Source organism: Eurosta solidaginis, chromosome 4 (assembly GCF_040869045.1).
Source record: "Eurosta solidaginis isolate ZX-2024a chromosome 4, ASM4086904v1, whole genome shotgun sequence".
Classification (NCBI taxonomy): Eukaryota; Metazoa; Arthropoda; class Insecta; order Diptera; family Tephritidae; genus Eurosta; species Eurosta solidaginis.
The window spans coordinates 171,255,800-171,278,037 of record NC_090322.1 but is presented as its reverse complement, the minus strand read 5'-3'; the positions used below and the strand labels follow the sequence as shown (position 1 = coordinate 171,278,037).

Below are 22,238 nucleotides of genomic sequence, written 5' to 3'. Positions count from 1 at the left end.
TTTTAATTCCCAGTATATTTGCGGTGGTACCTTAATCTCTTTGGAGTCGGTGATTACAGATGCATGTTGCATATACGAATTCAGGGAAGAAAATCTCAAGGTTATGGCTGGTGTAAACTATTTAAAAGGAAGAAACAATAATCGTCAAGAAAGCGGAGTTTGCGACGTAAACTTTATTGATGGGTATAACGGAAAATTCGAATCTATAGCTGTTGTTAAAATGGATCCAGGTTTTCAAAGGGTGGACAATATTGTAATTCCTGCAATTATTTGCCCTATGCATACCCCATTAGGAGCGGGCAGGGATATGCGTGTTATTGGATGGGGTACGGGAACTTATCTCACAAGTGCTTGGATGCCTGTAGTAGAAAAGGGTCAATGCGAGGACCTTTATAGAACTAAGAAGCCATCGTTCGTTTTACAAGACACAACCATTTGTGCTGGATGTGAAGGAAGTTGGCTTAATTCTAGAGATGCTGGAGCAGGGGCATTTGTGGATGAAAAACTTTGTGCAGTAGCAACCTCTTATAATGCTGGCTCCAGTATTCCGAATATATTTACAGATTTAAGAAATGAAACACTTAGATCATTAATGGGTGTCAATTAATAAATTCACTGTTGAGTGGAATATCAACCGTACTCAACAGAACACCGGATTTCGAAACATTTTGAGATATGGTGACATTCCACTCAATAGTCGATACATGTTTTATATATCATGCACATTTTATATATCATTTGTTTTATATGTCATATACAAATAAATTGTTATGATTGCGAGTAAACTAATATTTTTGATTGTATGCAATGAAAGTGGTACGTATGTAAATTCCTCAAATTCTGAGGCCAAAGTTTGATGACGTGTATGATTAGATCATGAGATAAGAAGAAAATTGCGGAACAACAACTTTGAGGCACTGGTAAACTCGGTGTAAAACAGCTGATCCAACCAACTCTTTGGAAGTCAACGTAACCAGTTATTGAAGTCATAGAATAACGCCTTAGTCATAACGATACCATAGCCAACAAATTAGTTTTTGGTTTACATCCATAGCCATAATCTATAAATGTTTGCGCTGGCGAATTTATTCACATGTTGGAGATTTTTCGTTTCGAAAATTTTTACATTTTCTATTTCATGGAGTTATCACATATTTTAAGTTAAGCAGGCGCTCAGGCGCGCAGGCAGGGGAGGGGAGGGTTTGTGGGTTATATTTGATCATAAAACTCCTGGTCATTATTTGAGTAAAAGCAATTTTAATAACACGTACACGTATATTTTGTTATGTCGTGTTTTCTAATTGCCAGTTGCTAGGCAAAAAACAGCAACAATGACATTAACACCCCGATTCTAGTGTGGTAACAACATTCTTCACCACGGTAACGAAATCATGTGGCAACTTTTACACCCTTTTGGTATTCTACCTGCGAAAGTAGCCGGATAATTTTTTACCCACAAAAGTAGGTGGTTACATCGAAATAACCACACAACAGCTGCTGTTCAGAAAAGGGCAAAACTGAAAAATAACGAATTGTAAACGCAAATAAGTAAAGATAATACTAAAAAAGTGTTGCCTCTTGCTATAAATATTTGCTTACATATGTACTTTCACAGAATAAATTACAATATACCTATGTAAAAAATTATCATGCATAATATGCATATACACATCGTCCCGTTTATTCGTTAACCTCGTATCTACAAGTGAGACATTTTCGGTAAAGCGAACACGGTTGCCACACCATGTTTTTATTTGGGACCAAAATTCATCGAAAAAAGAACCAAATTTTTGTTTTATTTTATTAGTACAAAATACAAAATTTTAGGATGTTTCTATATAAACATAGTGAAGACTTTCCTTTAATTCAAGCTGAACAAACAAATATATGGGCATGCAACCAAAAATGATATTTTGACATAGGATAAGTCTATGTCTTCCACCAAACAAACGTTGTGAACCTAGTTTTGGTCACAAAGCTCTTGGTTCCAGCATTATGTTGTTGATTGGAATGATATGGTGCAGTTAGGTTTTAGTAAGAAACGGTTCAAAATTTGCGTTCTGGTGTTGCCGAACTATGTATGTGGAAAACACAGTAAATCATAAATGAAACTAGGCAATTTTGTTAGTGCTATTTTTATAGATGCTTACTTTTTCTCTTAAGGTTTAAACTTCATATCAGAGCCTGGATTCAGTAGATGTGAGTTTTGATCCCAGGCCTCAGGGCATCTGCTAGCACCTACGGGAATAATTTTGTACAAAACATTTCTTCCGAAATTAAATCTTATTTGCATTTGCTTCCATCTGTCTTCCAGTTAAAATATTTCTTGTGCGAAGATACTTAGCGTGGCTTAACACCACAATAGTCCTGGAATTCCTTGAACTCATTGAACTGGGCGAGAAAGATTTAAATATCAAAGTTCCAAACGAGAAGTAATGCATCGAATTTCCTTGTATAAGTTTTGAAAGTGTTAGGCTCACGACAGAGTGCTCGCTATAAGCTATGCTAGGCGAGAAGAAATTTCTATTTTCATATATTTTACATAGTGTTGTATAACCGATCGAAATATCTAGCCGTTATTAATATTATTATAAAACAAGAGTTTTTTTTTTTGATTAGTCGGTTATTTCATCAACAATTAACGACAATGTGTTTGCCAACACTTTTCTTTTTAATGCCTCGCTTAATTATATCATAGGTGAAATGTTATTGTTCTGGTACATTTTACTGACTGAGCAATTTTTTATGGTGAGAGTTTCATTGAAGTAAATTCAAAATTATATGGGGGCAAACGAAAGTGTGGCGAATTTTTGGGCAATATTGTGAATTTTTACCTGAGTGAAAAAGAAAGAAAAGTACCAATCGTGGCTACTGCCTAAAAAGGACCAAAATTGAAGAAAAGGGACCAGCGGACCAAATGGGGTTGGAAGGGACCATTTTTGGTCCAAATGGACCAAAGTGGCAACCGTGAAAGCGAAGAAAACTACCATCCAAATTTCTCCACAGACACTGGTGAGTTTCTTGGTGATGACAGCGTTACCACTTGGGCCAAAATCGCGAATAAAAGAACTGGTAACGATATTAGGTTACATAATGTTCTGGGAACTATTTTACCGGTAACGCTCAGAATCGAGGCGTAAAAAGAGTTTTGCGTTTTGCGTTTTGCTATCACAATAACATAGCACACACAATATGTATGTGTGCACAATAACGCATAAATTTGGTAGTTTTTCTTAAAGCCGGTACACATTCGGCTTTGGCGTCGTTTTGGCGTTTGCGTTGCGCAAACAGTTGACTTTGAACACACACGTCTGGATTACAACCAGGGCCGGCTCTACCATATACGCGAACTACGCGACCGCCTAGTGCACCAAGTTCTAGGGGGCAACAAATTCGATAAACACTTTTGTACTAAAATCCTTTTTGAACAACAAAAAAAAAATATTGTAGGGGCCCTATATTTAGTTTCATTAAAAAATATTTTATTTTCGCCTTTGTTATATTTTACAACACAACTTGTCTGGTTTCATGCCCAATTTAGTATTTTGTTGACGATACCAATGTCGGTTGCGAGTAGCGAGCGTAGCTTTTCGAAACGGAAATTAATCAAAACATACTTGTGTTCGGCCATGACTCAAGAAAGGCTTGTCGGTTTAACATTGCTATCAATAGAGCACAAAATTGCGCAAAAATTAGATTTAAGTAAAATTATATCAACTTTCTCTGATATGAAGGCGCGGAAAACGAAGTTTCAGTAAACTCTAATATAATTAAAAATACTTTTGTGTGTTATATTTTCGTTCTTTTGTTGAAAAAAATATATTTAATATGCAAAAGAAATATTCTGTTGCTTTATTGACACTAAGTTTGAATTTAATATTTCTGATCTCTAATTTTCTGATCTCCAATTTCTTTCTATAAATACGGGAGAAAGGGGCCGCAAATAATAACTCGCCTAGGGCCCCAAATTTTCTTGAGCCGGCCCTGATTACAACCCAACAAGCAAAGCAAACGTAATGTATGTTTTTTATAACTTTTCTGAAAAAAATGAAGCTTACAAAACCTCAATTTTTATACTCAGAGTGCTTTGCACACAGTGTATATTAACTTTGATTGGGTAACGGTTGGTTGTACAGGTATAAAGGAATCGAGATAGACATAGACTTCCATATATGAAAATCATCAGTATCGAAAAAAAATTTGATTAAGCCATGTCCGTCTGTCCGTTAACACGATAACTTGAGTAAATATTGAGATATCTTCACTAAATTTGGTACACGAGCTTATCTGGACACAGAATGGATTGGTATTGAAAATGGGCGAAATCGGATGATAACCACGCCCACTTTTTATATATATAACATTTTGGAAAACACAAAAAACCTGATTATTTAGTAAATAATACACCTAGAATGTTGATAAAATCAATTTTACAAATATTATTAATCATAAATCAAAAATTGTTAAACGTATCGTAACAAAATTCGGCCGAGAGGTTGCCTTTACAATAAGGAATGCTTTGAAGAAAAATTAACGAAATCGGTTAAGGACCACACCCACTTTTATATAAAAGATTTTTAAAAGGGTCGTGAACGAATAAAGTAAGCCATATCTTTGCAAAAAAGAGCTTTAAATCAATGGTATTTCATTTCCCAAGTGTATTTAACACACTAAATAGGAAAAACTTCAAATTTTAATAAATGGGCGTGGCACCGCCCCTTTTATGACTAAGCAATTTTCTATGTTTCCGGAGCCATACCTCGAAGAAAAATTAAAGGATCGTAATAAAATTTGGTACACAAATTTTCCCTATAGCAGGAAAGATTTCTAGAAAAAATGGACGATATCGATTAAAGACCACGCCCTCTTTTATATAAAAGATTTCTAAAAGGGTCGTAGACGAAAATAATAAGTTATAACTTAGCAAAAAATAGTTTTGAATCAATGATATTTCACTTATCAAGTTTTATTGTAAGAGGAAATGAGGAGACATTTTTTTTAAAGGGGCGGTGCCACCTGTTATGCAGAAAAGTGATTTATCTGAAATGAAATATACAATTGAAGCTCACGCTGAGTATATAATGTTCGGCTACACCCGAACTTAGACACAGCGTCAATAAGCGTCAGTAATCGAGACATCTACAAAGGCGAACCCGAAGAATACTTCCGACGGTCGGTTTAAATCGTTTGTAGTTTTTTATTTATTTATTTATTTATTAACAATTTTTGTTGTTAGGCCTTGAGCTCGATTCGAACCTGCGATCTTAAAATCAGTAGGCCGATATAACAACAAAAATTGTTAATCCATCCCAGAGCACGGGGAAAAAAGTGTCAATAAATTATGACACTATGGCGGCATTGCCAACAAACAAGTCCAATTTTCACAGCCATTCTGCAACAGATGTCGCAGTGTTGTGAATATCAATTGGCACGAAACAGAATAGAAGTAGGATTAATGAAGACAAACAAAAAACCGCTGTGATGGCTGAATGGTTATAGCAGCGGCGCCTAAACGTTGCCGATGAAGGAATTTAGCAGTTCCCGAAATGGATCTATACAACGAGCTTTGGCAGTTGTCTAAAATTTTTTCTTTCTTCTATTCTAATTTAAAAATTTTTTCAATTAAGAAAAAATTTATCATAACAATAATAATGATAAAAAATTATTGTTAGGCCTTGAGCTCGATTCGAACCCGCGATTTATTTATTAACATATATATTCATCCTGACACAACAATTTTGAAAAAATTATTTAACAGTGCCAGTCACGTATGATACAATGAGATATTCTGACAATTAAAAATAAAAAAATAAAATAAATGTAAGACGCGATAACCTCCGAAGAGATACAAAGCCGAACTTCTCTTCCAATTTGCGTCGTGCTCCTCTTGATTTTCCCTACAAATTGGCCGGACGGGACCTACATGTTTTATGCCGACTCCGAATGGCATCTGTAAGGCAGATGAGTTTTCACTGAGAGCTTTTCATGGCAGAAATACACTCGGAGCGCTTGCCAGACACTGCCGAGGGGCGACCCCGCTTAGAATCATTTTCTTCTAATTGAAAAACCTTATTTCTAAAATTTTGATGTTGCTTTGCCCGGGGTGCGAACCCAGGGCATACGGTGTGGTAGGCGGAGCACGCTACCATCACATCAGCAGTACTTAACATAAAAAGGAGAAAAGTAAGAAAATGAGAAATAAGGATGCATTATAAAATGGAACACAAAGAGGAGAAAGAAAATGAGGTAAAAATATTTTGGAAAAAGAAAATATATAAAAGTTCACATTCAATAGTGTATAAGGTATTAAAATATAGCTGCAGTGATTAACAATAATTTTAAAAGCTAAACATTTTATTTCTAAATTGCCGTATATTAGTAAGAAGCCTTAAACTAACTGAAAGTGAGTTCCAAAGACGTACCGCATAAATAAATAATGCAATGTAAATAAGCAGTGCCGACCTTATTGAAAAAATCTGAATAAATAATTTGTTTCCTTCGTATGAATAACCTTATGTATGAACAACACTGTTCTGAATTTTAACAAATTTTCAAAAGAAATATTTAACAACTTTACGGCATACGCAAACACATGGTCAAGTCATTTCAGCCTAAACTCATATCTGGCGATGTTGTTATAAACCATGAATCAATTACTAGAGGTTTGTTCTCCAATGATGGCAGCACTATCTCAAAATTTGTTTCAAAAACTCCCTGTATGAACATAAGTTCAATGCATTTTGACATAAGTGAGCGTTAATGAAAAGCACTCTGAGATGAAGCGTTCTTCAATCTAACTCTAATATAGGGCGGTTTTGTGACAAATCCTGAATTGAAGTTTTTGAAAAATATTTTGAGATAGCACGATTTTGAATAGGCAGCCGATATGGGGTGATACGCTACTCAGCAGCCGCAATGAACTGACAAAAACAAAAATAAAAGAAAATGGCTTATTGTCTTAGAACCTTATATTCCTACCTTGACTTTGACAGAACAGTTAAGCTTTCCTGCAGTCCTGCTACACAGGGAGTATTCGCCTTTTTATTCTGAAATTTCAGAAAGCTCTTTTCCGTTAAGTATTCATGGAAGCGTTCCGGATAAACCGACTTTTAATACGCGCCCAAAAATATCGAGAGAAGTGTCAAAGACGCGTATTGACCTCGATAACAATAATTCGAAGACGGAAATAAAAATTTAAGCTCGTTCAAAAGATATTGACGAAAAACCGAAAAATGACCAGGGTTGCGTTAGCGGCCTACAGCCGAGCTTATAAGAAATTACCCTGGCCGGTCCACCAATGAGGTAGGATCCAAATTAAATGCGTGCAAAATCCCTTTGTACACAAAATCTTTTTCAGTGCACAAAAACATTAGAACAATCACATGAAAATTGCCAACTTCAACTGCAAATATCTCCGGACACAGATATAATTTTTCTTTTCCGCCTTCCCATTATTGTTGTCGAGGTCACCTCTCCCGATATTTTTGGACGCGTATTAGCAGTAGACTCCTGTTCTAGACTTTTACCTGAATAAGTTAACATGCCCAATGAGTACATTTCGTTATGGCATCTCCATTATTTACTTATGACATTTTTACGTGAATATACTTGATAACGATATCATAAAATCTAATTTTTGTAAAATATTGCACAAATTTTAAATACAAAAGTCATAAAAATGAAATTAGTCATGAGAAAAAAAAATATTACATATTTCATAGCAAGCTTTGTAAACGTAAGCCATCTTAAGTATCATATTAAATCAACCAAAAATTCAACTGTGTACAAAGCATAAGTAGAAGTTAAAGTTTTATGGTCACCCAGTGGCAATTAAGACAGAGCAGTGCAGAAATAAATAAACAAAATTAAAATATTTGTTACTAATGCCCGGTTGCGCTGGCGCACGTACTTGGTAGTATTAAGCATATTTATCACCACAATCTCACTAGTTGTGGGTATCATTAATTAAATATGAATTTTCATTACCTTACTAGAAGACCCGGCAGACGTTGTTCTTCCCTAAACTTGGCCTATCTGCATACATTTTAATGAGCTTTTTCCGTCTAACTCTGCCCTCCCGCCCTCTTCTCTTTTTCCTAATACTTTTATTCACTCCCACCTTCGTCTTTTTCGCTTCATCTATCTCCATCTTCGTTTCATTCTATCTCTTTCTCAGTCTTCTTCTCCTTCTCTCTTTTCCCTTCTCTCAAGTTCTTCTCATTCTTCTTCATCCCCTATTGCCTGTCCCACAGGGTGGTATGTATTTTGTCCCAGTCCCAGTCCCATGCAGATATTCGTTGCTTTTGAAATTCGGCTTAAAAATTGCACATGGAACAACAATAGACCCTCCTGAATTAAGAAAAATGTCTCAGTACCTCAAACCACGGGCCCCCTCAGAAACCACGGGCCCCTCTCGCCGGCCCTAGTGATGTGCTATACTTGATATAATTCGCTGACCTGAAAATGTGAGTACCGGTGCGTATACGTAACATTTTATTATTACGTATAAACAAATAAAAAAAATTTGCAATAAAATAATATTGCGACTATAAACTGAGATATAAACTATCCTATATTTCAAGTTACATCAAACTACACACGGGGTGAAAACAAATTCAAAATCGGTTCAGTAGTTTAGGAGTCCATCGGGAACAAACATAGTGACACGTGTTTTTTATGTATAAAAATGTCTATAGCTTTTATTGCCTTGTACCTACATTGTCACTGTTTTTGACGAAGCCAGGTGGGAATAAGAGTTACATAGTGATGTACGATGCTTGACAACGATATCATAAAAACTATTTTTTGCAAAACATTGCACAATAAATACAAAAATCATAAAAATAAAACAAGTCATGAGAAAAAATAGAATATTACATATTTCACAGCCAGCTTTGTAAACGTAAGCCATCTTAAGTATCATATTAAATCAACCAAAAATTCAACTGTGTACAAAGCATAAGTAGAAGTTAAAGTTTTATGGTCACCCGGTGGCAATTATGACAGAGCAGTGCAGAAATAAACAAAATTAAAATATTTTTTACTAATGCCCGATTGCGCAGGCGCATGTACTTGGTAGTATTAAGAATATCCATCACCACAAGCTTACCAGTTGTGGGTATCATTAATTAAATATGAATTTTCATTACCTTATTATTGCGGCGACTCGGTCGTAATTTTTTGTGACTTGAGACACCATTGCGTATACTTTATGAGGTATCCGGCGCAGTGGATTCTGAAACAAAAAGATTGTGAAACAGAAATATGAATTATTTTCATAATTTTTTTTTAATTTTAGTGTTTGTGTTGCCTTAATATCATATACATATCTTTTACATTCATATAGCTAATAATTATAATTCAATTGCTTGTTTGTTGTTACCACGACAAAATTTACGATGAAGGCGTTACTCGCCACTGTATCGCTGGTACTTAAGATGACCCGCCAATTATGAAGCCTTTTTTGGTCTTTTATTTGCGTATTACTTCAGTCTTGTTTAATTGTACTGTAATTAAGCGGTGTCGCCTTTGTGACAAATTAATTATTGTTGCATAAGGTAAGTAAACATTTTCTTAGCGCTTGAGCTTTTTGTCTGTCGAAAAGATTTCTTTGTTGCAAACAATTTTTTGTTTAGGGAGGTTCCATGAGAAAGTGAACCTTGGTGCGGAGATAATTTTTCTTATTATACTGGAGACATTGTGGATACTAAAAATAAAGAAAATAAAAAATAAATGTAAGGCGCGATAACCTCCGAAGAGATTTTAGGCCGAGCTTCTCCTCCAATTTGCGCCGTGCTCCTTTAAATTTTTCTTACAAATTGGCGGGACGGGACCCAATTGTTTTATGTCGAGTGCGAACGGCATGTGCAAGGCAGATGAGTTTTCACTGAGAGCTTTTCATGGCAGAAGTACAATCGGAGTGCTTGCCAAACACCGCCGAGGTTCGATTCCGTTAAAAAAATTTTCTAATTTAAAAACATGTTTCTAAAAAATAAAATAATTATTTTTATTAGCGAATTTACATTAGTATTGTACTGCAATTCCCCTTATTTGCAATCTTCTGCTAACTTTCGAATCACTAAACTGTTGAATAAATAACTCTAATATTGAATAATGGAAAAATGGCCTTTATTAAAGTACTTCACAATAAATAATACTGCTATTGCTCGCCAGATAGCGTCTTAACCAAAACTGATTGTAGCGCCTCTACCTTTGGTGCTTTTATACTCTGTGATTTCCTCGTTGCATCTTCTAGGTGCTTCCAGAATTTACTTAGTTATACCTATATGACACTACTTTATTTTCGTGTATTTTTTCTTGTATTTTATATTTTATTTATCGTAAGTGTGTAAACTATATTTGAAAAAACTAACAAAATACAAGGAAAATACAATCTAGTTCATTAAAAACAAACGAGCCAGCTTGTATTTCGATAGGTTTTTTTGACATTCGGCCGTTTTTTTCTTTATTTTTTTCTGACACATGAAAATTTTGTTTTTAGTTCGAAAATTTGGTGCATAAAAACATAATTAAAACCAACTTTCTTGTGAAAAAAGTGAACCATTAGAGACCGAAGTAATTTTCGCATGTTATTTGCATTGTTTTTATTGTTAAAAGTGTTAATGTAAAAATAAAATGTAAAACATAAACAAAAACATGTCAAGCTTACTAATTTTTGGGGGAATAGGGGTCTCGGTTTTTCATGATAGAAATTGTTTTTGTGTTTTGAAGTTCCGATAAAGTTTCGTCAGTATTTTTAGCTTGGAATCCAAGCAAAATAAAGCAGTGTCATATATGCTTTGCTGCCATATAATTATAACTACAGATGCACGTGTAAAGCTTCTCATATGAATTTGTGAGCGGCACTTCCACAATTACAATTGCATACTTTCGGGAGCATCTCAGATAAGATATATGCATGTGTTTGTACATCTCTTCTCCGCTGCGTGTACGTACATATGTGTAGATATAATGATTGATTCGTTTATGTAGATACATAATGATTAATCTATGGATGTGCATGCAAGGCGCTGCTTAGCATCGTCTTAGAGATGGCAGTACCCCTTAGTGTTGCTAATATTCGTAACAGTATTTATACAAAATTATTTTAGTTAAATCTTATGAGCTACCTACATTACATATTTACATCAATACATACTTACATAATACATACATACATACATACATACATAAGTGTACAAAATATAATTAGGCGCTTTGCCAGCGAACTCTGTAGATACATGTATTAATTTCGGTGGGAAGCGCAAGCTCAGCATAAATAAAATTAGTTGTGGGAAATGCATAATAAGCAAAAACGGAATAGGTTATGGAAAATGGAGTTTTAAGTGTAAACAAGTCGTGCGAATAAATTGTGTGCAGGCAAGGTTTGTGGTGAGCAATTAGTCAGCTTTAAATAGAAATAGAAGAAGCCTCAAGTCACGTGACGTAGACCGTTGTAGCTCGTGTCGGAATATGTATGTACAAATGAATGATTATGTATGTAAGAGTTCAACGCATCTCAAGACATACCGAAACGATTCAAAATATATGTTTGTACAAATGAATGAATGACTGAATGAATGAATGAATGAATGAATGCTACAGAGTGTGTGAGGTGGAGCACGATACCATCACAACACGGCGGCCGCACAAAAAAATTTTCAATCAACCTAAAAATATTATATTTGGGCTGAGTGCGAGTTCGCTAAAGTTTGGGTACCTAGACTAATATTAAACTAGAAATTTCCGGCACTGCTACATTTTAGACAAAAAAACTGTCAAAACTGTGCGAGTTAATTTGACAACTAAATATTGTTTGCTTATGCAAATTATTCAAAATTGCGATGACCTTGTATATGCAAGCTTCAACAGGGCAATGGTCGAGGGAGGTAAAGCATCCCTAGATAGAAGTAAAAGAAAATTTAGCGTCTCCAGCTTATGCAAAAGGCGCTTTTCCGGGCATCGTGAAGCACATGGATAGGGACGGATATCACCTTCTCAAGCTGAACCCTATGAACTGACTAACATTCCGTGTGGCCCATATAGCTTATTTCAGGGCAAATGTGGTGTGCTGAGCAGTATGATCCGATTTCGATGCACATATGATGATCAAGAATCCAATTCCGCCAGCAATAAAGCGAGGCTATTTGGAACCATCATTACACTACTCAAGAATCAATCGGACACCAACTTCTGCGCGAATCCTAGTCCCATGGTATATATGGTACTTCTTATGAATGCACAGGCGCAGATTGTTTGCACTCACAAATGGAAAAAAATGAAATAAAAGCATATATGTAATACTCCTATATTGCTACAAAAGGCTAGGTACATTCCCAAACATCAGAGTGTCGATATATTGCTGTTTGAACGTTTTTATACTCAGTTGAGCAGAGCTCACAGAGTATATTAAGTTTGATTGGATAACGGTTGGTTGTACATATATAAAGGAATCGAGATAGATATAGACTTCCATATATCAAAATAATCAGGATCGAAAAAAAATTTGATTGAGCCATGTCCGTCCGTCCGTCCGTCCGTCCGTTAACACGATAACTTGAGTAACTTTTGAGGTATCTTGATGAAATTTGGTATGTAGATTCCTGGGCACTCATCTCAGATCGCTATTTAAAATGAACGATATCGGACTATAACCACGCCCACTTTTTCGATATCGAAAATTTCGAAAAACCGAAAAAATGCGATAATTCATTGCCAAAGGCGGTTAAAGCGATGAAACTTGGCAGATGGGTTGACGTTATGACACAGAATATAAAGTTAGTAAGATTTTGGACAATGGGCGTGGCACCGCCCACTTTTACAAGAAGGTAATTTAAAAGTTTTGCAAGCTGTAATTTGGCAGTCGTTGAAGATATCATGATGAAATTTGGCAGGAGCGCTACTACTATTACTATATATGTGCTAAATAAAAATTAGCAAAATTGGATGAAGAACACGCCCACTTTTTAAAAAAAAATTTTTTTAAATTCAAATTTTAACAAAAAATTTAATATCTTTACTGTATATAAGTAAATTAAGTCAAAATTCAACTCCTGTAATGATATGATGCAACAAAATACAAAAATAAAAGAAAATTTCAAAATCGCCGTGGCTCCGCCCAGTTTCATTTAGTTTGTCTAGAATACTTTTAATGCCATAAGTCGAACAAAAATTTATCAATCCTTCTCAAATTTGGTAGGGACATAGATTCTATGACGGTAACTGTTCTCTGTGAAAATAGGCGAAATCGGCGGAAGCCACGCCCAGTTTTTATACACAGTCCACCGTCTGTCCTTCCGCTCGGCCGTTAACACAATAACTTGAGCAAACAGCGATATATCTTTACTAAACTTAGCCCACCTACTTATCTGAACTCACTTTATCTTGGTATAAAATATGGCCGAAATCCGACCATAACCACGCCCACTTTATCGATATCGAAAATTACGAAAAATGAAAAAAATGCCATAATTCTATACCAAATACGAAAAAAGGGATGAAACATGGTAACTGGATTAGTTTATTGACGCAAAATATAACTTTGGAAAAAACTTTGTAAAATGGGTGTGACACCTACCATATTAAGTAGAATAAAATGAAAAAGTTCTACAAGGCGAAATCAACAGCCCTTGGAATCTTGGCAGGAATACTGTTAGTGGTATTGCATATATAAATAAATGAGCAGTACCCGACAGATGATTTTCTGGATCACCTGGTCCACATTTTGGTCGATATCGCGAGAACACCTTCACATATACATCTAAGGGCCACTCGCTTTTAAAACCCTCATTAATACCTTTAATTTCATATCCATATCGTACAAACACATTCTAGAGTCACCCCTGGCCCACCCTAATGGCGATATCTCGAAAAGGCGTCCACCTATAGACCTAATGCCCACTCCCTCTTAAAATGCTCAGTAACACCTTTCGTTTGATACCCATATCGTACAAACATTCTAGAGTCACCTCTGGCCCACCCTAATGGCGATATCTCGAAAAGGCGTCCACCTATAGACCTAATGTCCACTCCCTCTTAAAATGCTCAGTAACACCTTTCGTTTGATACCCATATCGTACAAACATTCTAGAGTCACCCCTGGCCCACCCTCTTGGCGATATCTCGAAAAGGCCTCCACCTATAGACCTAATGCCCACTCCCTCTTAAAATGCTCAGTAACACATTTCGTTTGATACCCATATCGTACAAACATTCTAGAGTCACCCCTGGCCCACCCTAATGGCGATATCTCGAAAAGGCGTCCACCTATAGACCTAATGCCCACTCCCTCTTAAAATGTTCAGTAACACCTTTCGTTTGATACCCATATCGTACAAACATTCTAGAGTCACCCTTGGTCCACCTTTATGGCGATATCTCGAAAAGGCGTCCACATATAGAACTAAGGATTACTCCCTTTCAAAATACTCATTACCACCTTTCATTTGATACCCATATCGTACAAACACATTCTAGAGTCACCCCTGGCCCACCCTAATGACGATATCTGGAAAAGGCGTCCACTTATAGACCTAATGCCCACTCCCTCTTAAAATGCTCAGTAACACCTTTCGTTTGGTACCCATATCGTACAAACATTATAGAGTCACCCCTGGCCCACACTAATGGCGATATCTCGAAAAGACGTCCACCAATAGACCTAATGCCCACTCCCTCTTAAAATGCTCAGTAACACCTTTCGTTTGATACCCATATCGTACAAACACATTCTAGAGTCACCCCTGGCCCACCCTAATGACGATATCTCGAAAAGGCGTCCACTTATAGACCTAATGCCCACTCCCTCTTAAAATGCTCAGTAACACCTTTCGTTTGATACCCATATCGTACAAACATTCTAGAGTCATCCTTGGTCCACCTTTATGGCGATATCTCGAAAAGGCGTCCACCTATAGAACTAAGGATTACTCCCTTTTAAAATACTCATTACCATCTTTCATTTGATACCCATATCATACAAACACATTCTAGAGTCACCCCTGGCCCACCCTAATGGCGACATTTCGAAAAGGCGTCCACCTATAGACCTATTGCCCACTCCCTCTTAAAATGCTCAGTAACACTTTTCGTTTGATACCCATATCGTACAAACAAATTCTAGAGTCAGCCCTGGTCCACCTTTATGGCGATATCCCTAAATGGCGTCCATCCATAGAACTATGGCCTACTCTCTCTTAAAATACTCTTTAATACCTTCCATTTGATACACATGTCATACAACCACATTCCAGGGTTCCCTAGGTTCATTTTCCTACATGGTGATTTTCCTTATTTTGTCTCCATAGCTCTCAACTGAGTATGTAATGTTCGGTTGCACCCGAACTTAGCCTTCCCTACTTGTTGTTTTTGTACTCAATAGTCGAATGTAGCTAAATTTTAATTTTTTCTTGTCACACTTATGCTGCTACAATCACAAAATTTTATAGGCTGTCTTGCTTTGATTTCGAATTCAAAACACATTGCGAGCATTTTCTATTAGCAATATAGGAGTATTACATATATGAATAAAAGTATCTAAACATTTTTTTTAACGTTTGCCTTACTGACAGTTTCCAGTTGTTTAGGTTTTTTCTCAATTTAGATAGCAATTTAGACAAACTAGAACCCAGCCTAAAACTGTGCGAGTTTACTTGACAAAATGAGATCGCAGCCACTGCATGCAAGTACTCAGAGGAGGATTTCCCCATCCAACAGAGGTGATTGCTTGCAAACTGTTGCTTCCCTAAGTAGCTCTGAACAGCGCAGTTGCGCGAGATGTAACTATGGCCTCGGACCTATATTATACTCAGGTTGCACTTGCCAGTTAGCTTATTTAGAGCTTTCCAGCTATTTAACGTCACTAATGATGATATATCACTACATTGCAGGGATTTTATGGCAGCTTGGCAGTCGTAAAAAATGGAATAAGAGTTAGTTACCGGCAGGTTAATTAAATAGAGGGCAGCTTCCCAGATAGCTTTAAGCTCAGCTTGATAAAACACTGCAGTGGTCTGGTAAGCGTAGGATCTTATTTGTATTGAGCATCTCTGAGAATATTTCACTGTCAACTCTGTTGATCAGTTTAGATGGAGATAGAGATTTCTTGGCTTCAGGTTCCATGCAATTTGCGCACTCGATCCTCTCCGGGACCTTCGTGGGAAATTTGTTTTCAAAGCAAGGGAAAGGTATTGCGTGGTCTAGCTTTAAGAATGTATCGGAGACTTTCTTCAGGATTTGGGCATGCCCAAACCTGTAGTGCGTTCAAGGTTTGCTGCATTGAGCCTTGCCCCGATAGAGATGGCAGAATATTTCCTATTAAGGTCAGTAGGGAAAAGAAATAGTAGTAATAGTAGTAGAGAGAAGAATAGTATGGTATAGGGCACCGCAAGTAAGCACAGCGGCCCAGTAAGCGAAGCTCTTTTCAGCTTCGATATCGAGAGCCGTCCACCATACGGTGACTCCGTAGAAAACTATGACTGGCACCACTGCCAGGTCCTAGAAAATTTCTAGTATTTGCCAAGAGAGCAGTATCATTCTATAATATAAGTTGTGCTACTTCCTTGGGCTTTTCTAAGAGCAATTCGAAACTCGGAAAAAATTTACGATTTTCCATCGCGTTCTCGAGCATAAATTTCTCTAAAAAAACATGTTTGGTCAAAATCACCATAAATTGGAGATATTTACTATTATAGCATGGCCTCATCTTCCTCTGATCGTCAGCACAGCAAATTAAACACTTTTTGTCGCAATTATTAATCTACAAATTTTCCAGAAGTATGCAAGCAAAAACTTAAAACTAAAAAAATATTTCTAAAAATTACACTACCATCGCAGTTGTTTTGCAATGCCCCAAGCAAGGTTGTGTTTAGCTTCTTATGAATTGGGTGTAATTGTCAAAGCACTTTATAAAAGAAAACCCAAGTTTTACTAAAACTATTTAATTTTTATAGCTCGCGTGAAATAAGAATAATAAAAATTTTTTATTAATATTGTCACGAATATTAGCAACACTAAGGTATACTATCATCTCTAAGCCGGTGCTAAGCAGTGACTTGTACGCACATCATTAAATCAAGCATTATGTCTTCACACATGTACGTACACGCAGCAGAGAAGAGAGGCACAAACACATGCAGATATCTTATCTAAGATGCTTCCAAAAGTATGCAATTATAATTGTGCTCACATACACGCTCATATGAGAAGCTATAAACGTAGTAATTTCATAGCTGATAACCAACTAGTAAATTCTAGAAATGGAAGCGCCTAGAAGATGCGAACGAGAAATCACAGAGTATAAAAGGCAGCAACAGTAGAGGTACGACAATCAGTTTCATTTAAGCAAGCTATTGGTTGTGAAGTACTTTAATAAAGGCCATTTCGCATTATTAAATATTGGAGTTATTTATTCAACAGTTTAGCGATACGAACGTTAGTAGAAGGTTGGAAATATGAGGATTGAACTAAGTTCGTTACAATATCAATGACAAATTAAACGTATTTTTGTATTTCATTTATAGCGTTATAGTAGCTTATTGCTTTTAATGTATGAACTAATTTATTTTTGTTTTTATTTTTTGATAATTTAATAATTTGAGAAAAAATGTAACGTCGAGATGAAGAAGGCCACAGCTTGTTGATTATACTATGCAAATATCTGCAAAGCTTTTTTTCACGGTAGTGAGATTCCAACCTGCATTCCTACGAAAATTAAACGGTTGATCAACACATTCAGCTAAAGCGATGCTTTTGTTGTTGTGAAAAGAAAACTAAATCACTTACCAGCCTAAATAGTTACGTATTTGTATCTAGATAGCTTTTTATGTTTGTAAACAAAGTCACACTAAACCAATTGTAAAGAAGCACAAACGTCACGATTCAATGACAACGTTAACATGCTAATTGCACAAATTTTCTATATTTGTAGGTATTTTACACTGAAAGAGGGTTGCTTATATATATATAAGTGTACCTACACATATTTCTATAGCTACATTAGAGTGGCCCTTATTTGTGTGTAAAAAAATTTTCAAATTTTTAAGGTCTTACTCCCTGAAATGGTTATATATAAGGAGCAAATAATCCTCACAATATTGTGACTTAATTGACCAACGTAAACTCGTGCCACAAACGTGTTCAAATAATGAACCAAGCCATTTACCACTCTTGGGTGCTGATATGAAGGTGATTCAACAGACATATATGTTTACATATTACAGAAATTAGATCCTCTCAACTTTTCATTTATTTAACAACAAATAATTCATGTACATATAGGTAAAAAAATGTATAAAATAATTAACTTAAATCCTGCTGAAGCTTCATTGAAAGCGTTTGTTTTTGATAATTTGGATACTTTTTTTGTAATCCGACACAACTTGCATGATAAACTGTTTCTGATCTTCATCCGTGCTCAACTTGGAGTTATACTCTTCGATCAACCGTCCACCTCTCTCTGCTGTGTCATTTACAACCTTAATTTTTTTAGCAATTTTTTTCGCCTCTCTATACTCTTTATTCGACTCCCATCCGAAGGCTGATTCATTTAAAAAAGAGGCACTTATATCAAATCGATTAAAAAATAATTTTGTTGCTGGTCAAGTAAACTGGTGCAGTCCTTTGTTCGTCTGTAACAACCGTCTGTTACAACCGAACGTGTAATCATTACTCTTTTAGGTGGCCGCATTTCTTCTTCCGGTTCAACTACATTATTTATGTTTGTTCGCATATTCTCCTTCGTTTCAAAGTCAATTTCATCATCAAATAAGGAAAATGCCATTGCTTCAGGACTTAGATACCATAGATGATTAAGCAATTTACCTAAAACTGTACCCGATAATTCTTCATTTACATTTCTAAATTCATGCATATCCATAATAAGCTTAAAGTCAGTCTGTGGCGCTTTCGTAGAAAGTGAAATAAAAAGCAATACTCCACATAAATTTCTACTATAAAGAGGCAAAGGTCACATAACGCTGAAGAAGTAGAAGCATTCAGCCTAAATTCAGTTCTAAATAGATATATTTTTAAAGTATAAATGGCCTTGCACATCCACCGAGCGTGATGCATTGCTCCTGGGTATTTAAAGCTCATATTTTCCTTTGGAAATTCGCCAAAGAAAATCAAACAAAGTACAGAAAATTCTTCATAATCGTTTCGAGTAAAATTGTGTAAGGATCTCAAAAACTCCACTATCGTGCATTTATCCAGATTGAAAATATCAGATATTTGTTTTTCTTCAACTCCAGGTAAGAATTTGCTTTTATCAATATTTGGCCAGCCATCTTGAAATCTTTTAAACAATGGAACATTGGGACCAGACGATTTGGGAAGTTTACACTCAAAAGCTGCTCTTAACAATATTTTAGTTATATGATGTCTACAGGGCAGGTAAAGAAGTTGTCTTTCTAGAAGGCCTTCCAGAAGAACGCACGCTCCATTCAGTGCACCAGTGTTGATCGCAGTTGTGTCGAAAGAACAAGCTTTTACAGAACTATCAAAACCCCAGTCAGACAAGGCGTGAAAGACAGCTTCTGTTTGTATTTTCCCAGTACCATTTTCAAGGGACGGCACGTATAGAATTTGTTCTATATCCCCATTAGTTATAATAATCGGAAGTCTATCAACTATTTCACGACCCATTAATCCAGGTAAAAGATTTCCATCCCAGTGAACTACTGCCGCATTCAGATCAATGTTATTGAACATCTTTTTTATTTTTTCAGCTTTATTCTTTCGAAGTTCCCGCCGGCATCTTGGAAGGGATGTTCTATTTAACACCAAAGTATTCAAATCATGACCCAACGTATCAGCAATAGCGGAAATTAAGTCACCTGCTTTCTTCCGCGTCTTCTTTGTGGAACATATCCCTCAATTTTCCTATCTAATGGTTTTCTGACACAAATGGTTGCCTCACTTTCGCTTGTATCATAAAGGTCAACTTCTTCAGCTAAAAAATTGTATTGCGTCATAATCAGAATAAGACTTACTTGTCACGGTAATTGCCGATACAACTTACCTGACTCCTCCAATATTTGATTCCAACTCCGAAGCATTTGCGTGACTAGCCAAAGCAGCACTTACTAGAAGTGATGCTGCCAATGCTCGAATTTCGGGCCGTTTGTGGCACGGGTTAAAGTTGTTCAATCGGGTGGAAATTTTTAAGGAACTCATTTTTTATCACATACAACCATTTCAAGGGGTAAAACCTAGACATTTCCGATTTCGCAAAATAAGGGCCACTCTAAGCTACATATGTGGTATAACTGCCGGTACCTTCCAAAAAACATTTTTGTCAATTCTTAGTTTGAGATACATTTGTGAAGCAGCCCATTTCTCACATTTCAAACGTTAGTTTTCAAATGCATTTCAAATAACCGCTGATAGCATTCTCAAGCTAAAAGGCACATTTTTAATATGGAATTTTTCTTTATTTTCAAATTGAGAATTTTTGGATTCTCAACTCCACTGTTGTGCCACTTTCGGTAATCAAATTCATTATTTGCCTCACTTCACTTTTAACTCGTTTAGAGTTATGCATAATGTAGTACAATATAACTTAATATTATTAAAATGTATAAATAATTTCTTATTTTTTCACTTTATATTCAACTTCACTCAATAAAATCGCTTGTTTACATTACAGCTAAAATATGCAAATTAGAGATCGACGAATTATCAACGGCACTATCGATAGCATTGGTGTAAAATAAGCATGTTGTACTATGTTTTATTTTACTTTTGGGTTTCATGTACACTTATTATGTACTTTAAATTTGGCGCAAAAAGTATTGACATTATTATTAACGAAAATATTCCATGATATCGTTGGTTTTCAACCAGAATGGAACGAAATGCAAGTATATCTCAAACCATTCTCAAATTGAAGAACAACGTTTGAGAAAAGGTTGAGAGAATATTTAGCTTCAAATGATTAATAATGCTGAATATCAAACTGAGAATTAATGTTTTCTCGAACATTTGAGAGAAAAAAATTTTCAAGTATGTCTCAAATTATTCTCAACTTGAAGGAAAAGTCGAGTTTGAGAAAAAATTGAGAAAATATTTCGTTTCAAATGATAAATAATGTCGAATATCAAACTGATAATCAATGTTTTTATCAAACATTTGGGATTTTTTTTTTCAGTGTTTGTTGGGCTTCGTCTGTCAAACATAAAAAACACGTACATGCACAAACATACATTCCCTAACACTATATTTACGAATAACAACAAGAATCAATGGCAGCTTTTTAGTTAGTTTACAATGTACATATGTACAGTTGCGAACAAGAAAATAGCAATAGCAAGTTTTATCAAATTTCATCAATAAATTTTTTTTTCCGATAATTTAAGAAAACACTTAATGACTTTCGTAACTGAAACTATGCAAAACCAGACTCAAAACGCTTTCAGTTTTGTAGCCCAATCAATTTTAGTCTTAGTTATGAGTTTCTCAAAGTTCGAATTGATTTTTAACAATTTTTTTCCTTATTATTTAAGAATTCATGAGTTTAACACGCGCTTATAATAATTGAATATTCAATTATTATGTTTGTTTCAGAAAATCTGAAAAGAGAGAAACATTTACTGGCATATTGCGATAGTACCATTTCGAAAACCGTCACGTAATCATCATCAGGCAATTTCGTAATGCTATCAAAGGTTTCACCCAGATTCGAACCGCGAATCACACGGTAAAACTGCTGTTGCCTTAACCATTAGATTATTCTGCTTGTATTTGTTTCCTGGCGTAATTCAGTTTATCCCATTTCTACACTAGCAACACAATTGAGACATTCTACACTAGCAACACAATTGAGACATTCTGCGTCTATATTAATTTGTGTGTTATGTATATTTGTTTTTGTAAAGTTTCTTTTTCGTTGCGAATGAGAAGATTTGTAAACTCGGGCTCAGTTTCTTTTAGAAAACATATGTTATGGTTTTCGCATTTACAGTGGAAGCAGTAAGGAAGGCGGTCGGCATGATGTGTTGGTGCACAGTGGCTAGTCATTGTCGGCTGGGGCGGGTCCTTGCCAACCTTACTGTTCCTGCGCCATAAACAGAAAAAAGTTCCTATCATGCCTATCAAAACGAGCAGCTGTCGAATTCAAAACAAACTGACAGAAGCGCAGAGACCGACTCAAAACGCTTATAATTCAAACTAAAACAACATCCGGCTGAACCGGATGTCACGGACAGACCGTTAACATTCAAAAAAATTCAAAAATCTAAAAT

General features: G+C 35.8%; 1 protein-coding gene across 11 annotated transcripts in view; it reads left to right on the top strand.

Annotated features, from left to right (window-relative positions):
* The window catches only part of LOC137250634 (peptidyl-prolyl cis-trans isomerase G), a 546,463-nt gene that overhangs the window by 341,452 nt on the left and 182,773 nt on the right, over positions 1 to 22,238 (top strand). The window lies entirely within an intron of this gene.